The following is a 22,982-nucleotide window of genomic DNA, read 5'->3' on the forward strand; positions in this document are numbered from 1 at the left end:
GGGCTGCAGACCAGGAGGACCGAGCTGCTGAGCTGAGCCCCGGGCAGTCCTCAGGGGTCCCAGCCCTCTCCCAGCCACGGTGTCCTGCTGGGGCTGTGCTTCCGCTGCTTACCTCCCCCCAGAGAGCTCCCAGGCCAGGGGACAGCAAAGCGCCCAGCCCCTGCAAGATCAACCATTGCAAGAGGGAGAGGGATGGTCTTATTCGAGGAGCTATTACCGGTACCAGTAAGCACACCGCAATGCCTGCTCCCTGCCTGCTTACCCTGCATCTGCTCGTGAAAAACACCACTGAAACTAGTCTTGGGCCATTGACTTTGCCTGTCACTCAAGACTGGGATTTGGGTTTTTTTGTTAAAGATGGTTTTCCAAAGGGGCAGATAATTGCTGTTCATTCTTTAAGTGTAAAAAAAAAAATAAAAATCTTTCTTGTTATATATAATTTTCTCGCATAACTTAGAATTTTTTTTCCCTCTTCTCCACTGCCTGGAAGTGCGGTGCAGGGACCCAGCACAGCATCTGGAAGGCTGCTGCAGTCCCACGGCTGAGCTGGATGCCCACATCAGCTCAGGTGCCGCTGGCGCTGGAGGGAGAGACGGCTGCCCAAGCCTCATCCATCATGGGAAAGAAATGCCTAAAGCAGCATGTACTTAAGGTAACCGCCTCCCAGACGGCCCTTTACTCAGGACATCCCAATATTTTTGTAGTTATGCAGCAGCGCTTTGGGCTTAGGTTTACCCTGAGAAGCCAAAATGTTTACCATTTTCTGTAACAGAAGCAGAGTTTAAATGAATTATTATAACAATATCTAGGGACTGTGTTTCCAAGATTTTACCACATGTAAACACAATCATAAGCGTAATCAATGTCAATGACTTCCATTTAATTCTCAGACAAAGTTTGCTTTTAAGTACCACACCAGATTTGACATGGCCAATGATAAATGGAATGCAATTAGTTCTACTATCTGCTTTGATTATATGCTAAATTATTTCTTACAACAGACCATTTATTATCCAAAGCTAATGGTTATACTCTTGCATTTAACAAGTCTAATATATCATAAACCATGGCAAACTGATAAGTTTCAAATTGAGATACTGAAGTCTAGAAAAAAGTCATTCCATGAATTAGTTTCGTCTAATAAATCCTTGTCAATGCCCAAGTCATCATTTTCACAAAGAAATCTTAAACTGTACGAATTTTGTATGGATTTCTCATCATTATATAAATAAAAAAATCTTAATTATGCTGCCTCTTAGTGATTTACGGTCACTTAATGAATATATAATCTTAAGGAAAATGTCTGAATTTAAATGTTCTTATGGCATTTTAAACATAATGCCTCTTCTAATTGTTAACAAGACAATGATTACTTTTTTTCCCCTGAAATTTATCATGAGCTTACCATGGTAATTGCAAATTAATGAAGAGAGTGTAGTCCCTGAGAATACAAATATTTGATCTTATGAATTGTTAGTCCTTATACTGCCACATTGCTTGCCATGGAGCTTACTCAACTGCTCTGCACTCTAAATTTCCATTATCACCCTGTCCCTTCAGTATGTGCCTTCTTCATGTGGACGTAATCCAGCTGAGGAATGTAAATGCCTTACAAAATAAAAAGCTGAAAAGAGGTAGCGGCAAAGCACCTGATCCCAGAAATCATTTTGGCTGAAAACATAAGTGCCTGGACTTGAGGAAAAATGTCTTGCCCGAATTTTACCATTTCTGCAACGTATTAATGCTACCTTGTGAATGTCAGGCTTTGCTATTTTGATGCCTGTTGAAATTCCATCATGGCAAAAGCAGGGTACACAAAAAATACCAGATCTCCAAGACTGTGGAAAGTCTTCCTGTAGAGTTAACTGCTACAGTGGAAAGAGTACTGAGCTTTTTAACGTGCCATACTACACTGACAGCCTCAAGTCTTTAACAAAAAAAAAAAAGAGCAACACAGAATTACTAAAGGGACTTTAAAAATTCAACTGTAAGATTTAGAAAGAAAATAATTTCTTCACATTTTTCACCCATATTCAAATTTCCTCCTATCATCAAAGGACAGGTCTGTCCCACTTTGATTTGTTTTATTCCAGACTTCAAAATAATGCAGGCACAGCAAATTCCAGTTGTCACTTAGAGAAAATTCCTTCCTTTCATAACATAAGGGGTTACAGAACGGAGCATTTAATTCCCCTTTCTGTGGTTACCTTAATTACAGCAAGCCAGGCCCTGGGCCACCTACATTGGGGTGCTCTGCCCCCGTCACCCCACACACACTCACCTACCCCCTCCCAAACCCCCTTTGCTCTCCCAGTCCTTCCTCCCTTCCCTTCTACCCACGCCTGGCTGCAGCCCCACCAGGCACATCTCAAAGTCTTACACTCTTCTGCAGTTTCCCTAATGTTCCTTCTCCCTTTTATCTAATTCCTCAGGGATTTTTTCTCATCCAAGTACCTTCCCCCATTTTCCAAGCTCCATGTTTTCTTGCTCTGTGTTGTGCAAGGGACAGTGCAGTTCAGCCGTTCTCTGACTCAACAGTAAACTTCTCAACAGTTTAATCCCCCTGAAGATGACAGGAAGAGGTGATCACTAGGGATAAAGGCAAACTCAGAAAATGTACCAGTGTTTCATGACGAACATTTAAACCCCCCCCAAATACCATATTGTTCTCAGTAAAATCTTAAAAATTAGCAATCATGGATTGTCCCTTCTGCCAAGGACTATGTAGAAATGGGGCTGTACAGGCATCTTAGCATTTGTCCTGAGAAGAAAAAGAAATGGTCTAGACATTCAAATCATCCTTCTTCCTCTGCTGTCCATACAATGTGTTCATAAATCTGTTCACCTTGAATGAAAACAGCAACCATAATAGGGAGATTTCACATGGGTAATCTCACTTGCAGGACCACAGCTAAGATGCTGCTGTGTTTGGTACCCTTTACTCTAAAGCTTTCTCCCATTATTGTCTCTGTAAGCTGTATGCTTTCTAAATTCTGGGCAGAAGAATATTCCCATCATCCAGATGACATCCTGTCTCCTGCCAACATTTTGGCTGGGATAACATTTCCTTGAGGTTCTTCATGTTGATAAAAGAGCCCTCAACAAACTCTGCATGACTGGGCTCAGGCTGCCTGAAGCAGCAAGCTCCGCTTCTCTGCCGCAAAACTCTGTTGTATGTATTCATCACCCCTGCATTTATCACAGCAAGATTCATAAAGATTTTTGACAGATGATACATGACTTCTAAACTTCACTTTTCCAACAGAAATACCAGGAAGTGTCAGGCAGCCTTTTATTTTTCAGTTTGAAGGAAGGCTACAGATACCGATAGCAGCAGCCTGTCATTGCAGCAAGGGCAATCCATCATACGCACTATACATTCCCCTCAGCTCCGGTCGGATACAGCTCTGTGATCTTAGTACTCCAAAGTCCGCGTTTCTCCAGGCGAGCTTCTGGCTATTTCTAGGTAGTCGTGTTAAAAGCCACATCTGAAGCAGGTCTTGTCTTCAGCTTTTTCTGCCAGGTAGAAAGGTTTTATCTAGCAAATAGAGTTCTCCTGGTGGGAGGGCACTGGATAAAACTCACATTCTGCTCGTTGTTCCTGCCTGCAGCAGAGTGGCTGCTTGCACTGAGATAGGCATCAGTGGGAGCTCAGCGATCACCAGCTCTGTTTACCCGGTCAGCAGTGGCTTGGACCAGCTGCAGCGCTGCCTCCTCCCTGGCCGGCCCTTGGCAGGCTACCATGAGCGAGGGATGTTAGGGGACCTAGGGAGAACGTGGGGCTGTGGAGAAAGAGGAAGACAGGGATGTGATAGCGTGAGCTAGGATTTCTGCAGTATGAAAAATAAGGCATAAATTGTGAGAAGCAGAGGTGGTTACTGCTGCTGTCCGTGGAGCAAATTGTTTCTTCCTACCGCACCTTAGATGAGCTTCTATAGGATGGTGACACCACAAAGCCGTGGGGCCCATGTACCATTTCCGTCTGCCAGAGTCCCACATGGGAGACTGAAATCACACGTTCACACGGCATCCTTAATGACCCAATGAGTGCGGTGTAAAATAGAGGTAATAATAAAGTGCTGCAGTGAAATCCCTTAGGCGGTCCCTGATGAGAAAGCCCGCAGCCCCGCTTCCCGCAAGACGGGTGCTGATTTCTTCCGACGGCAGTACCGAGCTGTCACTGCGGTAGCTTGCTTTAGCATGAGATGCCAGCTGCGCGATACCATTAGCATTCCCCATCAGCCACGGCTTATGTCTCTCTCTGTGCACAACGTTGGAAAACCAGGTCATTCTCTTGGCTCATCCTCCTCTGATAACTCCTCTTTTCTTCCACTGCCGGGAAGCTGAGGACAGCGTAATTAGTTTTCACTAATGTTCAGCTCTACGTGCAACTGCTTTTGGCTCAAGCCAAAAATGAAGTTTTCACATAGCTTGCGTGCCCTAATAGGAGGGAAACTTGAGACAAATTTGAGAGGTGCCCATTTTCCTTGTGTTACAATGATTCAGCTGATATTTTTCAAAAGACCACAAAGAACACTAATGACATATTAAGCTTCCAGCACTCGCAGAACAGAGAATAAATGAGTGAGATTGCAGTGAAAATACTAAGTTATATACCTACCCATGCCAGATAACAACTGGAACTGCAGGGCTGTTATAATGAGCAACTCGAAATCATGCCCTTAATCAGAAAAACTGCCCGAAGTTATATTTAACTGCTTGGGGTTTGCAGGAAGATCAGAATCCCGATATTCCAAAGAAGCTACAGGGGAAAATAAAAAGGAAAAAGTCAACCCAAGCCCCAGAGCAGAAGTTCAGGTATTCATAATAAGACAGTAGAAATGATGGCTTTTAAACCTGTGAGAAATAAATTTTGAGCAGAATGTATGGAGCGTGGTACAGAGAGATAAAGCAACACACTTTACTAAAGGTCAAGTGATGTTGTGCTGTGGATAAATACATAAACATAAATGCCCATGAAGAATTATCTGAATGGTACAGCGGAGCTTGTGTATTGGCAGGGTAACCGTATCAGTAATTAAAGCTGCATTAATGTGCTTGAGTGGTGCTCTGAAAGTGTCACTGTAATGGCAGTCATGGCATCAACTGAAGCAACTAAGCTGTGAGAGGAGGAGCGATGAGCTACAGAGACTCCTTGCCAAGAATGTGCTTAGAATTTAACATACCGGAACACTATTAAAAATAACATGACTTAAATAATAATAATAATGAAATCCCTGCAATATTAGTGTCCACTGCAATAATTGCAAAATCAACCGAATTACATGCAGTATTTCAGGAAATGAAATACAAAGCAGGGAATGTATTAACAGTCAGTCATTCACATCCCCTCATCACCAGGTGGGCTCTTTGGAAAGAAGCGCACCAAGTTTCAAGGAACGAAATTGTGTTTTATATACCTCAGGGGGCTGGGAAAGATCAGAGGGACCCTGAAATTGCAGTTGGAATTGGTGACCCTGGAAAAATTTAAATTCCTCTTTTGCAGTGATTTAGGTTAGGAAGTCCTAAACATGGGGGTATAAGCTGTCCAAACCTCTGCAAACAAATATGGATCCGTTCATTCAATTAGGTGAAAGTTACAACTCACTGGGGGAAATATATCAACCAGAAAAGTTTGGAGATGGAGTTAGTGCGAACTCTTTTGCTTCTAAAGAGAGAGAAATATTTCCCAAAAAGCTCATACTCAAGCATAGGTAATCCTAACTGCCCAAATTCAGCAGAGTAATTTTACAGAAGCCGCATATACATTAATTTTACTGTCACCATTATTCAAATAGGATTTGGCCTGAAAGGCCACACAACAGTTAAACTTGTCAAACAACTCCAGATATAATAGAACCCCAAGTTCAAGGTATACTTCAGATGTGCGGTGCTAATTGCAGATATAATTGTCTTATTTTTCAGCTTCATCTCCTGCAAGCCATCAGGTTACAAATAGGTTGTGAAGAAATAACTCATTTTTCTAAGACCAATCACATATTACCCGTTTCCTGAAGTGGTTAATTTAATAAAAGCTATTTCAGTGGTATCCACAACAATGTGATAACGAGCATCATCTCAATCCTCTATGTTGTATGAAAGCATTGCTTTGGTTCACAACAGGACAATCACAATTTCATACATATATGAGACCAATACTAAGGACTTAGTGGCTACAGATGATGTGCAAAGAATTAGTTCAAAGAACCCCAGGACAGAAATCCTTCTTTGAATCATTTCCAGATTCATACCTTGAATTTTAATTGTGCTTAAAATGTAATTTTCAGCAAAGAGCATTTTACCACGACTAGGCTTTTCTTATGCATTGCAAGAAGGGAGATAAAGGAACTTCTGTGATGCTTTCAGGCCCAGATTCTTGCAGCCTACGTTCTACATGATATTTAGACTATGTAAATATGGGCAATATAAGTAGTGGTCTTATTTGTAATGCAGCTACTGAGCTGTTAGGAAGAAACCTAAACCTTGCAGTTGCCTCCTCCCATAAAACAAACGGTGCCTTCTGCATCACGGGAGGTGCAGAGTACGTACCCTCTCGTTAGATCCTCTACTGAAGAGGATCACAGTGTAAAAAGCCCTGCTCTAGGAATGAGCTCTGCAAATGAAAAAATACAAGAAGCCACAAATGTTTTACGGGGAAAAATAAAGAAAGAGATTTCCATATTCATATTAAAATATATATTCACATTACAATAAATACCCTTTTAAAAGCATTGCATAAGATATTGCAATAGCTCTGGTGTGATCCCCTGTTCATGCCTTATGGTTTTCTTTACAGACAGAGAGACACCTCTTCCCACTGCTGGCCCTTGGCCAGCTGCTGCTGCTGGCCCTTTGGGGCTCACCCTGCACACCATGTGCATCCAGGCGCTAGCGGGCCATTGATCAGTTACTGGCACTTACAACTGAGTAGAGACTTCCAGGGCAGAATCAAGTGACAAGAGCAGAGGAGGCAGATTGTAAAAATCCAACCAGCCATTGTAACAGGCACTAGAGGACAGCTTGATTTTGCATATTAGCTTCTTTGTTTGTCCTTCTCTAACAGGTAATACTTCTATTGCATAGTAAATGAGCAACATTATTTGGTATTTTGTGTATGATTAAAAGCTAAAAAACCAAGCCTAAGTCCTCTTCTTATTTCTGGCACCCAGTGATCTTAAAGTTTTCACCAAACTGTTGCTCTAATATTCTTGTAGTCACATATCAGGAAGTGGGAAAAGTAGAAAACACTTGAATCATAGAATCACACCCTTCCTGAGTTGGGAGGGACCCAGGAGGATCACTGAGTCTACCTTCTGACTCCACGCAGGGCAACCTAAAAGTTAAGCCATAGATCTATGAGCGTTGTCCAAATGCTTCTTGACTACCGACAGGCTTGGGGCCATGACCACTTCCCTGGGGACCTTGTTCCAGTAGAGATCTCTCAGAATACCACCCAAAAGCTGTGTAAAGAGACATTTTGTTGACAGCACTGTCATGGAGAACACAAACCTTTGCTGTGATTGTGCAATTGTGTTGCAAGGGCATGAGAGCATAACAACGGTTGTGTAGGAAAAGTAGGTCTGTGGGACTGAGCTGAGGCCCCAGGCTCTGAACATGAGCCAGCACAGTGGAGCTGCTCAAGTAGAAGACTTTGCTTCAAAGCTGGTGGAGGCACTACCATGGTAACACCTGCAGTCCTTGGATCTGGTCCAGAAGGTTTGGCTCCAGCACCCGTGGACCATTAACATTTACGCGGTGCAATATATTACTAATAAAAAGCAGTTCTGTGTGGGTCCTTTGTCCTGCTGCTGACAAGGAGATTCTTTCCACGGTTCCATCCACGCTGGCATCTTTTATAGGAAGAATGCTTTCCAGAGCATTAATTTCTCACAAAAAATGTTGTGGAAGGAGCCTGTGATCTTCTTTAGGATCCCCAAAAATGTAGCTGTAACAGAGCAAGATCTGCCTTCCTTCATCTGTCTGTTCATTAAGAGAGTATTTTGTATGCAGATCAGCTTTATGTGCCTCCAGCTTATCACAGTTACACATCTAAAGCATCACTGCCCTGAACACTATCCATAGGTTGTGGTCTTCTACCCGATCCCATGGGGCATACACAGCACTCACCTCATAGGTACAGCCAAACTGAGAAGGGATATTCATGGTACTTCTTTTTAATAAAATAAAATAAAATGATTGGCCCACTTCCCTCTGTCTGAAGAAATATTTTAAACAAGAAAATACCCTGATGAAAACATTCTGAAAAAGATCAGGGCAGCAAATGACCCAGTAGAGTACTTGGCTCTTTGGGCAATCATACTGCTGAGCAAAGAACCGTCTTCTCACTCTGTGCATTGTAAATCCCGTCCTCAGTTCTTAAAGTGTTCACAAATAATCTTTCAAAATAGAGTATAAAATGAGTTTCTGCATATCCATGTTACGGGCAAAACCACAGGCTTCCTCCAGCAGCAAGCCTCGCTTCTGAGGGGCAGCAGGTTCCTCCAGCATCACCATAAGGTACCGTAAGCTCCTACACTTCATGGCCCATGCCTGATGCTAAATAGGAAGTTTTATTGCTGAAAAGAATTTTCTGAATATTATTGAAATTATTTTTTCATTCCATCTCAAAAACACTTAGATGACATGGTCCTAAAACACATACGACTAGTCCAAGCTGTATTTGCAAGTGCAGGACAATTTTTATATTTGTGTGCTTTTGGAAGTGAAAAGGATGCAGACCAGCACTTTTAAGTTCACAGCTGATCCTTTAAGGATGACGTAGTCCTTACAGAGCAACTCATCACAAGCTGCTACGCACTCTTCCTCTGAAATTCAGGTCCCTTTAACATTCCTCACAGTGTCTTTCATGTTCAGTGATAGGGAAATCACGGGTAGGCAGGCATGGAAATGTCACTGATGCTGCTCGTCTCGCAGAAACCTTGTGATGCCTTTGACTAGGCTGTGTTATAACACAGACGGTGTCAGTCTTTCCTTTTATCTCTCCAACTAAGACACTAGCATGACAGAGCAAACACTTCCAGAGCATCGCAGGATGTGACATACGGAGCAGGAGGGATGTCGTGTCAGCTCTTGCAAGCCCCAAATGGCCAGGGAGCTGTGGGTTGGCCTCCTCTGGCCTCCTGCGCTGAGCTGAAGCTTACCACAGCTGGCCATCTTAAACTGGGTTCAAAGAAAGGCCAAACCAAACCCCAAACCAAACAAACAAGCCCTATGTGCCCTTACAGGCTTATCAGCAGGGCCAAAGCTTTTCTTTAATTTCTTGCTTGCTTGTTTGTGTGGAGAAATCTGCAGTCACTTAACAGGCTTGGCATTGTGTGTGACTCCCGGCATCAACAACTAGGTCAACTGTCGGGGTAAAGCACCGTACACGCGAGAGGCTCGCTCGGCTCAGCCGGTGCCTGCCGATTATATTTTGGGAATTAGCTGGGTAGAAGAGAATGTCCTCCCAGGCATGTGCTACCCTGAAACTTCAGTCCGTTTGCACGAGTCATATGAAACCTCTTCTTGGCCCCAGCTGAAAAGGGTGCAAAATCCACGGCAGCTACAGGACTGAAACCATGGAAAGTGCAGGGGGTTTCTCTTCTCCTTCCCTCACTGCAGCACTTGGAACTGCACAGGAATCAGTCGCCTTTCCAGCACCCGACGCTTTACAGGGCTTGTGCTGTGTTCAGAGAGTATCAGCTTTCCAAAGCGATGCAGATAACTCTTGGGTAAGATAAAAGCGAGAGGATAAAGACCTAGGATATATTTTCTAGGACTATTTTTATTTGCCGTATGAACATAATTCCTATCACCGCCTTAGGCGAAGACAAATAAAATGGCAAAGATGACAGCTACCCTTACGTCTAGGCAGGCAGATCTCCCCACCCTGCCAAAGCGTGGGTTTGCCTGCTCCGTCTCTAGCGGAGCTGCCTCTGTTGTAGTGCCATCAGTGTGGAAACACTGCTGCGAGAACATATTTTTGGCCATCACTCAGAAACGGCTGCCAGCCCTCCGCAGAGCCTGGGAGACCTTTTACGCTGTGAGCTTGCCTTTAAGGGAGAAGTCCGTGCAGAACAGATGATTTCTACATCACTCTTGTAGCTCAAATCTTCAGATAATCTGTAAATGAAAAAAACCAACCAACCAACAAATAAAACTGACAGCTCTGCAGAGTCCCACCTGAGATATACTATTGCTCTAAAAGCCAAGGCATTACACCCAGCTGCTTTCCAAACTCACCCATATGATCTAATTCTCCTTGGACCAGGACTCCAGAGAGTTTGTGGCTGCACAGCAAACGCAGAGATAACAATCAGTGGGACACTTCCGTCCTACCTTCTCCTTTTTTGATCACTTGAAGCCTAATCTTCCATATTACCCATAATTTGTAAAATTGCAGCCAAGCAATCTCTCTACAGCCCTCTCTGCCCCTCCTTTTGCGCTCTGCCCAGCATCCCCTGCACACCCGATGACAGCACTTAACCCTATTTCAGGAACTATGGAGTCAGAGGGGCTTAAGGGAGGCTTTGGGGGAGGTCATCAACAACCTCCTGGAGAGGCTGCCTACACAAGGATAGCAGTGGAGGTTGCCAGGGGACATGGCTGCCCTGCCCAGACGGTATTGCTGCGTGGTTGCACCTCGGCACGTCTGCTCCACTTGTTGAGGTACAGTGGGAAAAGATCTGAGCTATGGGGAGTAAGCTGGAATTTTGCAACATGCTGTCTGTCTGCCTGCAGTAGAAGTAAGCTGGAACACATTTTAAAAAGCCCTCCAAGTTTGGAGCAGGGGTGGCCAGATAAGAAGCTTGTGCAAAAAGGTATTGCTCTTTGAATTCACACTCTCGCTTACTTGTCAACAGCTTATTTCCAGGGTGGATAAGCCTGAAGATGGAAAAGTCTTCTCAAGCACAGAAACACGAGTAACAGAAATGCATCAGATAATGACAATATAGAAAAGGTGTAGTACGGATTTCCATTCTCTCTCATGATGAGAGGAGAAATGGACAGCTGAAGAAACTGAAATGTGACACATTCAGAAGTGATGTGAAGTTAAGTTGTGTTCTCATGATGGATAGTTCAACAGCGGGACTCCAGCTACTAGACATTATCGATAGCAAAAAATTCTGTAGGAATCAGTGAGGGCGTGAATACTAACACCAGCGTTTGGCGTTGCAACAGTTTGAAATTTTGAAAGCAGTCAGGGTTTACCCCAATCCTCAGCTAATCAAGATTAGGACATTTCTTGCCCATTCCTCTGCTGACTACTAGCAAGGAAAGGATATAGGACTACGTGAGCCATGTGGCTAATCCAGCAAAACAGCTGGTGTGGCATACACAGGGATGTCACATTAAAAAGTGGAGCGACTTTGGAATAGTTATAGCCTTGGTGACAACGGCATTCCTTTTAAACAGTTTTTCACCCACTTGTGTATTTCACTTCTTGTACAAATTCATTAATAACTTGAAAGTGAAAAAAAAATGTCAAATCTAGTGAGCGAACTACCCAGTGGCTGGATGGGAGGTGGAGGCTCCCAGGAGTGTTTTTGTTCACTGCCCTTTAAAAACAGATAAAAGTCTGATTACAGGTATGTTATGGCCTTAGATATATGCTAATTCTCAATCATAATTAGCTCTGCACACTCCCTTTCCACAAACTGACACTTCTAAGAAATCTATTTAGATATATATGAACTCTCTGTAAAAACAGCCTACTTTGAATATTAAGAAGTCAAACTGAAAAAAATAATCACACAAGCAGAAATATCCAGCAGTCTGTGCACATCGCCAACTCGGCAAAGGACATATCAAGTATTACATCTCACTCCAATACTCCCATTTCTCTGCAAGCACCAGCTTTTATCAGATCACAAAGTCTGGATTAATCCATCGGGCCGGCAGCGTGACATTAAGACCAACGGGATGTGCGAGCTGCCGAGGCAAAAGGTCTCTCTGCAACGAAGCGAGCCAGCCGCAGTGTCGCAACGCTTGCTAAGGGATTGCGAGAGCCTGAGATATTACACGGGTTTTCTGCCTAATTGCCGCAGTGAAGGGATCTGCACATTCATTACATGAAAAAAATCACAGTCTGTGTAGCAAAACTTGCAGGTGGGGATCGTTAGTGGTATCAGAAAGGAACAAATATCTCTAAAATGCAATCGTAAGATTTTTTTTTTAAGTACTTATTTTGAGGTTTTTGGAGCTGACAAGGCTGCAGTTTGCGCATTACTATCAGTATTATGGTCCTGAGCAAAGACTCACAGAAACGCACCCTGCTCTTCTGCCCGACCAGCCCTTACTCCGCCGTGTGTTCTTCACACAGACGCAAGATCCACTTCACCACAGAGATGTGAATAATTTACTTTTATCAGAAACAAGCTAACATGGCAAAGCAAACTGATACGCCGTGCGTACCCCAGGCACCAATCCTGTCTCCCTGGACACCTCCTGATGCTGATGCGGCTCTGAGCAGGGCACTGCATCAGCCCAGGGAGGTACAGATACACCTACGTGTGTGACCAGCGGTGGCTGGCTATGGAGGAAAGGGAAGGCAGGAGAGCAGAGCCAGCCAGCAGAGACACTTGACAGTTTTCCTCAGCCCCTTCTCTGCTGTGAACCCCAAATTTCTGCTCTCATTCCTGCAGCACTGCCTTGCTGCAAAACATACACATCTCCTCAGCCCCATTGCTGAGGGCCAGATTTCCATGACTGTTAAGCATTCATATTCCCAAATGAAATTAATGGGAGCCGTGGATGCGCCAGACTTCAGGAAGCGCAACGTTAATCCCTCCGTGCCCTAGGGCATGCCTATAAGGGAAAAACTGCCCTACTTTAATTAGATCAATTTTAAAATGTGATATTTTAATATTGAGACTTTTGCAACTTAAGTAGTTCAGGCAAGGCCTCATGTTCCCTATCCCTACCGTGTCTATAAAAAGGACTGTTTCTGTTGAACAGGCTTAATTGTGTGTAAAGCCCCTGGATGAAAGGGGCTGAGCCTCAAGCGTTCCTGCTGCGTTTGTTATGATGGCACTTCCCAACCGATCCACGGTGTTTGCAAAGAGCCAAAAGGCCACAGGGCTTCAGTTCCCTCCCTCAGGGGAGACCTCCAGCCTCTCACTTCTGTTTCATCTCACCCCGCTGGCTTTGAGCAGGGAGTCAGACTGGGGACCCGCAGAGGTCCCTTCCAACCTACATTATTCAACGTTTCTCTCTGAATACCTGAGAGAGCTTCAGCTTTCGTTTCTCCAAAAGCCATAGAAACAAGGAGTGAAGGCAGGTCCATGCTGAGCACGTTGCTTTGTGAAGTTACGCAGGTCTCACGGGGAGGCTGCCCTATTTCTGCCTGGTCTGCACTGCACAACTGCTGCATCTCCTCCAGGTGTGCAGCATAGGCACATCCAGGCTTTCCCAACGGGCTCTCTCCTCATGGCCATAGCATACGGTAGCTCCGACCAAGCTGTACTATAAATATAATTCCATATGTGTAACTCCTCCAAACCTAGTGATGCAACTAGAGGACCAGGTCAGGATAAGCTGAATATACAAGAGATTAAACCCAGGCTCAACTTTTCCTCCTGGTACCCTGGAAACCTGTGAGCCTCTGGGCCAAAAGCTCCCAGGAGATGTTGTTATTTAAGAGATGGGGTGGAAGAAACTCAAGGCCCATCCCCAAATCAGGGCTACCACAGCACAGCAACCAGAGTGGTCCCTCACTCATAGGTCACCATTGCCTTGGAGGGCTCCTGGAGGAGAGGAGCAGGTCAATGTACAACATGAGAGGAAGAGCTTTGACTCTGCAAACAGGAAAAATATACTGAGAAGAAGAAAAGCAGATGGAAGGGAAGAAGTCAAGAGCAATTAACTTGCTCAGAGATTAAATAAAACACACAAAACACCGTTAAAGACAGGAAAAAATAGTTACTTTCCTAATAATAGTTTTGTAAGCAGTTGCTGCAGCTAGTATAGGGACCTTGTTCAATTGCAGAGGAAGTGATCCACCAAGCACTTTTGTGAGCAATACATGCTCTGCATTGTCAGAAGCACTGTCTGCCAAAAAGTCTCCTTTTTCTAAATGGGAAGAACCAAAGCTTTCCATGGAGTTACTGAACAGCTAGATGACCTTCCCCTCCACCATAGCCAGAGGTCATTTCTTTCTCATTGGCAACTTCCTGAGCACATTTTTACCTGTAACACAGCTAGAAAGACAGCACTTAGACAGTTGGTTTCAAATATCATAAAAATCACAGAATCACAGAATAATAGAATCATAGAATGGTTTGGGTGGAAATTCCATCTAGTCCAACCTCCACTGTAATGAGCAGGGACATCTTCAACTAGATCAGGTTGCTCAGAGCCTCTTCCAACCTGACCTTGAATGTCTCCAGGGATGGGGCATCTACCACCCCTCCGGGCAACCTGTTCTCATGTTTCACCACCCTCAGCGTAAAAAAATTCTTCCTTATGTCTAGTCTAAATTGACCCTCTTTTAGTTTAAAGCCATTGCCCCTTGTCCTATCGCAACAGGCCCTGCTAAAAAGTTTGTCCCCATTTTTCTTATAAGCCCCCTTAAGTACTGAAAGGTTGCAATAAGGCTTCCCCTTCTCTTCTCCAGGTGGAACAACCCCAACTCTCTCAGCTTGTCCTCATAGCAGAGGTGCTCCAGCTCTTTGATCATCTTCATGGCCCTCCTCTGGACCTGCTCCAACAGGTCCATGTCTTTCCTGTGCTGAGGGCTCCAGAGCCAGATGCAGTACTCCAGGTGGGGTCTCACCAGAGCAGAGTAGAGGGGGAGAATCACCTCCCTCGACCTGCTGGACACACTTTTGATGTATCCCAGCATACGGTTGGCCTTCTGGGCTGCAAACACCCATTGCTGGCTCATGTTCAGCTTTTCATCCACCAGTACTCCAAATATAATGATTCCAAGCTGAACTGTACCATTTCTGTCCTTTTCTAAGCTCTCCTTTACTGGGAAGTGCATCCTTGCAGCCAGTGCTTTCATGGTAAGAACCAGCAGCCCTACTAGTAGAGTTGCATTTCAAATTAAATCTAAATTTCTGCAGTTGATGAGAAAAGACATCCTGAAAAAGGCAGCCATTTCCGCAGCAGGCCCATTCTCACCCTCGACTAGGGTGAAGACCTGGGTTCAATCTTTGCTCTAACACTGCTTTACCAGGAGCAAGTCAGGTCCCTTCCCAATCCTTCGTTCTCCTCATCCATAAAACAAAGATATACGAGTGACACATATCACTTTGAGATTTACAAATGAAAGTGGTATTAAAGAGATATTGTTGCTGTTCTTATTTATTATTATTGACACTTTTACATCTCATTTCTCACCTGCAATGTGTTAGGTATTACCTCACATGAAATTCATAACTGCATCTACCAAATTTGATTGTTTGCCATCCAAGTTGTGCTTTAGGCAAGAAAAGGTGCCTCGTTATCTTACAGCTGCTTTGAATTCATGTAACAGGTGCCAACAGTTCTTCTAGCTATCTATCTTGTTCTCAATGCATGCCTTATCTTAGGAAGGTCATGTTTCACGTTGTATTTTCCAAATCCAGGGAATTCAGTGCGAGTGCATGTCTATATTCATTGTTTAATTTAAATAGTTGATCCAGTTACTAATTCACCCAAGCAGAATAAATGTGATTCAAAGGAATTTGACATGGAAGAATCTAGTACGTTATTTAACCCAAGTCCAGAGAGCTCAGTAAAAAGAGAGACCTTGAATATTTTCAGCTGCAGAATAAACAGAGGGCAGAGAATAAAATGTACTCCTTGCCTGAACTCTGGAAAAAACTTTTAGAACAGAGTCAAAGACAAAATATCCAAAATGCCACTGCTGGGTGATCACTCATCCTCTTAAACACGGAGCAAGTGCTACTATAAATTTGTGTGCCTCCTGTGAGGTCATTTCATTCTGGTGAAGGAATGAGTATCTCTCCAACGAGGAATATTTTACTGGGAGAAAACGTCCTGTATGGACTCCCAAACTCTATGAACACGCACTAACTCACCTTTAAAGTAATCTTTTTTACCTCACTTTGGCTAATACACATTGCTAAACCACTAGCCTGGCTGTGTTTCAGGCCTTTTCATAGGCAAAATCAACATCGTGCTACACAGCAGTAAAAAACCAGGCCTGAGATGACATGGCTCGCGACGGTGAGCAGGCCGGAAGGCATGTTTGCTTGTTTATCTGGGCCTTGCTGTTAAAATTCACCTCTTGCACGTAACACAGATTGCAATTTTAATATGCTTCAATTGTATCCCCAGGGTGTAATCCTATTCCATACATTCAACAGAAGCTTTGCAGCTGAATTAGTCTGACAGGATTTAACTTTATATTTCTTCAAACACAGCAAAGCCAACAACAGCCTTCTCCCAGACTCAACCACCATTTTCAAAACCGAGGTTTTGTTTCCACATCTAAGACTTAACTACTGCGCATTTCAGAGTACACTCATCACCATAACCTTACCCCTGAATTAGAGGAAAATCAACAGCCATGCAAAAACTCCCAGAAATTGAATTGATGAAGACCATAACACTACTGAAAAGACATTACGCCAAGCAGCATTTTCATTTGAACATCAGATTAAAACCAACTTTTTTTTTTTCTGCGCTTTCATTAATGGGCAACGTAACAACGCTGCATTCACCTGCAGCTTCTATAAGATTGGAAAAATGGAGCCTTGTGATTCTGGTTTTGCGAATAAACCCCCTGAACTCTCCTTCCCGGTGACAGTCAAGCCAGAGAAAAACATCCCGTGAGAAAGCAAATGTGTAATGGAGGACTTAGCTAGATCTTTGGAGACCATAACATTTCTACAAAACTCTTCAAATTTCTTATGTTTTCTGCTTTTACCAGGGCTGGAAAGATCAGTTCCAAGCTCAAGAAACACTAGAGAACACCAGTTTTCATGAATTTTTCACTGAAGATACTACTCGCACCATCTCTCTGCCAAGACCAGCCTTTCCTGAGGCTTTTCCTGCAGGCTGCTTCTGTTACTGAACAGGACGAAGAAATCTCGAATAATAGAAAGGTGAGCAAAAGAAGCCACAGGTCATCAAGCCTGATGAAGATGCAGCTGTGCTTTGGACAGAGGCTTGGCTGGTTTTAACTGACTGCTCATTCTCGCTGTATTGTCCTTATCGAGCATTTCCAATATACTGCCTGAATTTTAGCACTTCTTGAGTTCACCTGCCCATTGGTAAAAAAAACTACTCTGAGAAGAGGGGGAAGACTTTCCACTACCATTTGGGGAATATACTTAAATATCTAAATTCACCAGCAGGTAAATCACTGCCCTTTTGGCAAATTAAAAATAAACAGGCAGTGATATGTTAAGCATCACATAGCCAATGCGGTCGCCCTGGAGGTATGCTGGGCAAAATGAGACTTCAGCTCCTGGGAACCTCGAGTGAAACATTAGCTTTGCTGCACGTCTGTGAGGAGCCAGCCATACTATCGTTTATAGACTGTGAGAAACGAGGGCAGAACTAGGAATCACAAGATGAGCTGTACTAACATTGCCCTCTATCAGAAATTTTAAGTAAAAGTAAAATTTACACGATTTATGAGATTTGTATTTGGCAGATATTTTTGTCGTAGTTAGCATAAGAAATGTATAGCAGCATATAAACCATAAACACATACATAATTCTATTTACGTGAGGACATGATTCAGTGGGAGTCGCTGCGTGAATCAGCTGCACAGCTCAGTGCTCTTCTACCTTCTGAGCCTCCCGCTCTCCCACCAGCTCTCTCCTTCCAAGCGCTGGCACATTTACAGCCACTGAGTAGATCAGGTTAAAGAACTGATTCAACTGAAAAATAACAGGAGGTGGAAAAAAGGTTGTTTTTCAGCCACGTGAGTTGGCTGCGTGGCCCCAGACTGCTTGTGGTGGTGCAGCACTGGGCAGAAGGGGAGGTAACGCGGGGTAGGACCAGCAGGCAAGGACACAGAAGGGAGACGGTGACTTTCTAAGCTGGCTCTGATGTCAAACAGTTTCTTATCAAGCTATGCCCTAAAACCTTTTCTAATATAATGCTGTGGTGGGAAAACATTTGGCCACGATTGTAACCAAAGGACTTGAATGAGAGGAAACCAAGAAGTTAATATAATACAGTAAGTTATTCAAATTGTTTTTTTAAAAATAATTTTAAAAGGAAAAATCTCTAGAAAGGTGATATAGGAGTGAGACAGAGCTTTTTTTTTTTCCTGTCAAAACCGCTGTGGTAATATCCTGTATTATCTCTATTCTAGCCAGCAAGTTCTGTGTTCAAAGGTGCCTCCTACAAAGGCACAAGGGATGTCCTACTTAGTTAAATGAGTGTTTGCAGAGCTCGGTGACAAGTTATAACAGTTAGTACTTTGTTGTCACTCGTATCTTCACAATCTTTCATAAAGTGTAAGTTGGCAATCCATTATTGCTATTACTGCTGTGATTATATATTGCTTCCATTTTTCAGAATATACAGACATGTAATTCACTTAAATACTATTCTATGATACTGAAATTACCTAAAGGGAAATTTAATTCAGTGAAGATTCACAGTGGAGCTTGGGCATTTAACTCCAGTGCAGTGACATCCAGCATCACTGGTGTCTGCAGAGTTTATTCCTGGCTGCTCCCATGGCTCCCAAAGCATCCAACCGTTCTGCTGACAGACGCCTCTGGGGTCCCCCGGCAAGTTCTGCTGGTGCAGCCAGGCCGGCCGAGCTCTGCCGTGGATGCAGGTGTGCTGGCCAAAGAGGACATTGCCTGACTTGGCATTATGTGAGAGCGGGACTAACACGAAGCCTGATGCGGCAGCCTGTGGATGGAAGTGCTGAATGTGTCCCCAGGCACTGCTGACAGTACAGCGTGACAGCTTTCCCGGCCCCTCCTGATCAGTCCAAGCCTGGAGCTAGAGCCCCACAAGAAGTCCCCATCAGCTTCTCTCTACAACAGAGCTCTAAACCAGAGGCTCAGATTCACGACAGCACTGAGATTCCCAGTGCCCCCTTCCATAAATCAGGTGCTTTCCCAAATATCTCAGCTCCGAGTCCAGCATCAGTAGGGTCCTCAAGGACTCTCTGCCCTGCGCTGAGTCAGTGAGGCAGTGGTCATGGCTGTCCAGGCGGAGCACATACTCAGGATCAAAAATGCTCTTCATAACTTCTCTCTGATAGATTTGGAACAAGGCTTTGGACGCGGATTTCAAGTCCCTCTGAGCACCTCCTGCCCCAAAGCTTTTCAGGCATGCTGGTTTAAGTCCTTCTGCACCTGTCCTGATGCTGCCCACATTATATAGAATAATTAAATGCTCATATGCATAAATACATATAAACTTCAATGGGGGTAATTCAGAAATTTTTAAATTATTGGAAAATTCAAATTTATTATTTTCCTCAAGTCCTTGTTCTGAAGCCGAACGCCAGGAAGGCAGTTTTATAACAGAGAAGCAGCCAGGGAATAGACATTCTATTTCCTTCACAAAGCTCGGCTGAAGAAAATATACCATTTCTGCTCCAGTTTGCAAACATCTTTTTTCAAAGACTTAAATTTCAATCTTAAGGTTGCGTCTCCCAGGCAACATCAAGAAAGATTAAAACACAATGTGCTTTGGTAGGTATCTTTTATTAAAATGCTTTCAAAAAGCCACCTCCAGGAAAAATAAAAGTAAATAACAAAGTAATACAAATTTATTTTCTCTCCACTTCCTTTGAATAACTTTTGGAAAACAGTAATATTTTTTCTCTCATTCTCCTATCAGTCAAACTGAGGGAGGCTGGAGAACAGGGTCTGATACTGCAGTTTTCCCATGTCACACAGAACATCACGATCTTACCCCATTGTATTTCTTATTTTTCAGATATTTGAATCCTGTGAAACTTGGCACTGGGACATATGTATAGCAACATTAGTCTTTTCTATCTTTTGATCAACAGATATTCTCAAGCTTTAGAAAATATAGCTTTCCATTTTTAGGTCTTTTACCCCAGCAAATTGTACAGAGTCTTTCATTTTAACACCTTTATCACCAGAATAAAAAAATCCCACCAACACATTCGTAAAACTGTGATCATGTTAAAAAATATTTCCATTGTCTTCAGGAATTCATTTTGTCAGCTTTTGTTTGTATAAGCCTCAGAGAATGCCAGAAAGCAAAGGAAATCTATATCATCCCTGCCAATCTCCGTTGTATATGTCATCTACATACCAAAGAAGAACACGCAGCTCTGCAGAGATCATTGCAGAAAATTTGGCTACAAATTAAAACAAATAAATAGAAACAGAATGGGTAAATAATCAGAATTCGAATAAAATCTGTATTGCCCTCAGAAACGCTCAGAGATGTCAAGAGTCACTGCACTAGAACGAAACGCTAAAATCTTTTCACCACATTCATTTTGGAAACATTTGTCGCCGTGAGGGAATGTGGAATGGAAACCTCGACTCACTAAGCAAATAAGAGGGCTTCCACAGGACTGAGTCCTTGGATGGCTTCTGACAGCAGCCTGCAATGGGCTTTTTGGCAGAGGCTCCTGCGCAGCAGGCACGGATTCCCCGGATTCCCCAGCTGGGAACTCCTCATCGCTGCCTGGTGCGGTACACATGCTCTGGGTCGTGTAAGCCCTGTGGGACTCTCCTAGCCCTGGGTAGTGTTACTTTCACCACCAGGATTTTCAAACGGCAGCAGCTACTTCCACAACCCATCTCAAGTGTTCTTATTTCCACTCTCTGAATCTAAAAAAGCAACCATTTCACGCAGCTGGTAAAAGATCACGCCTAAGGGCAACCCTGCCCCCCTGCTGCCTCTTGCCTAACTCATAGGTAAGCTTTCTCAATCCTAAGCAGTTTTACCTGCAAATACCTCTGTGCACCCTGCTGAACACTCAAGTCAGTCAGTGTTTAGCCTGTGCATAAGAGTTATCCTGAACAAAAATGAGTCATTCAGATACTCAAAGCTGAATACACCCCTATGTGAAGGTCTTTTTTTGACATAAACTTGGGCTGTAGAATGAGATTTGTACAGAATGATTTGAAGAGATAATTATTTAAACAAAAAATACAACAGAAAACAATGGAGATCAAAAAGACCCACTGCAGTTCCCCCCTCCCCAAATGAAATGTCAACAAATACATTTCTCAAGACATAAAAAAAAAAAGTGCACACTATTTCTTTCAGGCTCCCGAGTCTTCATAAAAGTATCCCTGTCAGGCCAGACGGCGCAATGTTACAGGCAAGTATGTTTATAAAAATATTAGTGAACGTATCTGTTTAATCTACCATATACCCACACATATCGTAGCAGCTCTGGTTTTAAATGTTAATTCTTTACAGCATTCTCCATGATACCGTTTATAATTACTGCACACCTGGCTTGGGTTTCTCACCAACAGCTTGCTTAAAGACCGCGTTGCAGCTCACTGTTACTGGGTGTTTATTCTGGGGGCACTAATATCCCTACTATTAAATTTGTGTTAATTCTTTTTTGCCTTTTTTTTTTGTTTGTTTTCTAGTGAAGACTTGTAGGTTGCCTACAGGCCTGCTTTGTACCTCATTGATCTTAATTAACCAAATGGCAAATATTGTTATAAACCAACCACATTAGGCAGTTGACTTCAAGCGGCAGATCATAAGTCCTTGTTCTCAGGATCCCCTCCTGCGGTTTTACAAGCACGTTGTCATCATGCAGGTTAGAAATGCTCGCTATTCTTCTGTTAAGTATTGATTTTATAGTATCATTTACTAACTACTCTGTTTGTTCATAGAGGTTAATGCCAAGTTTCCATCTGATAGCTTGGAGCTATGGATCACTCAAAAAAATCTTATCTTGTTCCAAAAATAACAGAGATAATGACTTGCATTTGCTAGTTAGTGTTGGCATATGGCATATATTGCCACATTTTGAGGAAATGGCTTGCAATAGTAATGAGAAAATCTGTCTATTGTAAAGTTTTGCAAGAATATCCACTGAAAACTGAATGAATTATAGTAATTCAGCCATTAAGAAATGATTCTTGCTGGAGTTTGTAATGTGGGTATTTAAAAATAAGTTTGCCCATTTTTGATGTGGGTAAGTTTCTGGTTTTATGAATTATTTTACAGTTACATACAAAAATATGCTTTTTTACAGCGATACGAGAAATGTCTCTTACTAAATCATACCAGTAGGAGCATGTCTAGAGCATTATAAATGTCTGTGGGCAGTTCAGTAATGGGAGCATTTTTAGAAGCCTCTGGTGGTTGAACAAAATAAATGGATGAAAGAAGTCTGATTTGCCACATTAGGGGTTGTTTAATAACATTCACACTGTGAACTTGACTAAGTAGAGTTTGGAGCTGCTAGATCTGTAAATACTTAAGGGGGAGAAGACCACTGGACTAGAGGTGTGGAGTTGCTCCCAGACAAATGTAGCCACATCCTTTGCTGGGCTGGGACTATATGAAGTCACCTTTTTGGTATCTGCGATTGCATTTGTGCCTCCTCTGCACTGTAGTTCCCCACTAGCCACTCACCGCTATCGATGACCCTAAGTCATGCCTACTTGAAAAAAAGAAGAAAAATAGGAGCAAATCATTTGGTTCACCAAAACCAGCAAAACAAAGTAGTTTGCTTTCTGTATATGGTTCCTGCTTTCTCCAGATAATACTGTGAATTAAGATGATAAGCAGATTTCCACAATAAAACTAATTAACTTCTCTAGTAATGCAGCAATTTACAACCTGCTATTTTTCACTTAGCAACTACTGTACGAGATAAGCAAAATGGGGTCTGAAGCCAAAATAGAACTGCAACAGTTTCTTTCTAATTCTTTCCCACTCTTCACCCGCATGCATATTGTCTTCTTTCCCTAGTCCTTCACCACAGATAAATACCATTTAAGTACACATACACTGATAGTTTTGATCACCGATCTGCCACTGCATTTTCCAAGAGCCAATCTGAGGAAAATTAGCCGACTGCAGCAAGAAAGAA

Source organism: Larus michahellis, chromosome 2 (genome assembly GCF_964199755.1).
Source record: "Larus michahellis chromosome 2, bLarMic1.1, whole genome shotgun sequence".
Taxonomy (NCBI): Eukaryota; Metazoa; Chordata; class Aves; order Charadriiformes; family Laridae; genus Larus; species Larus michahellis.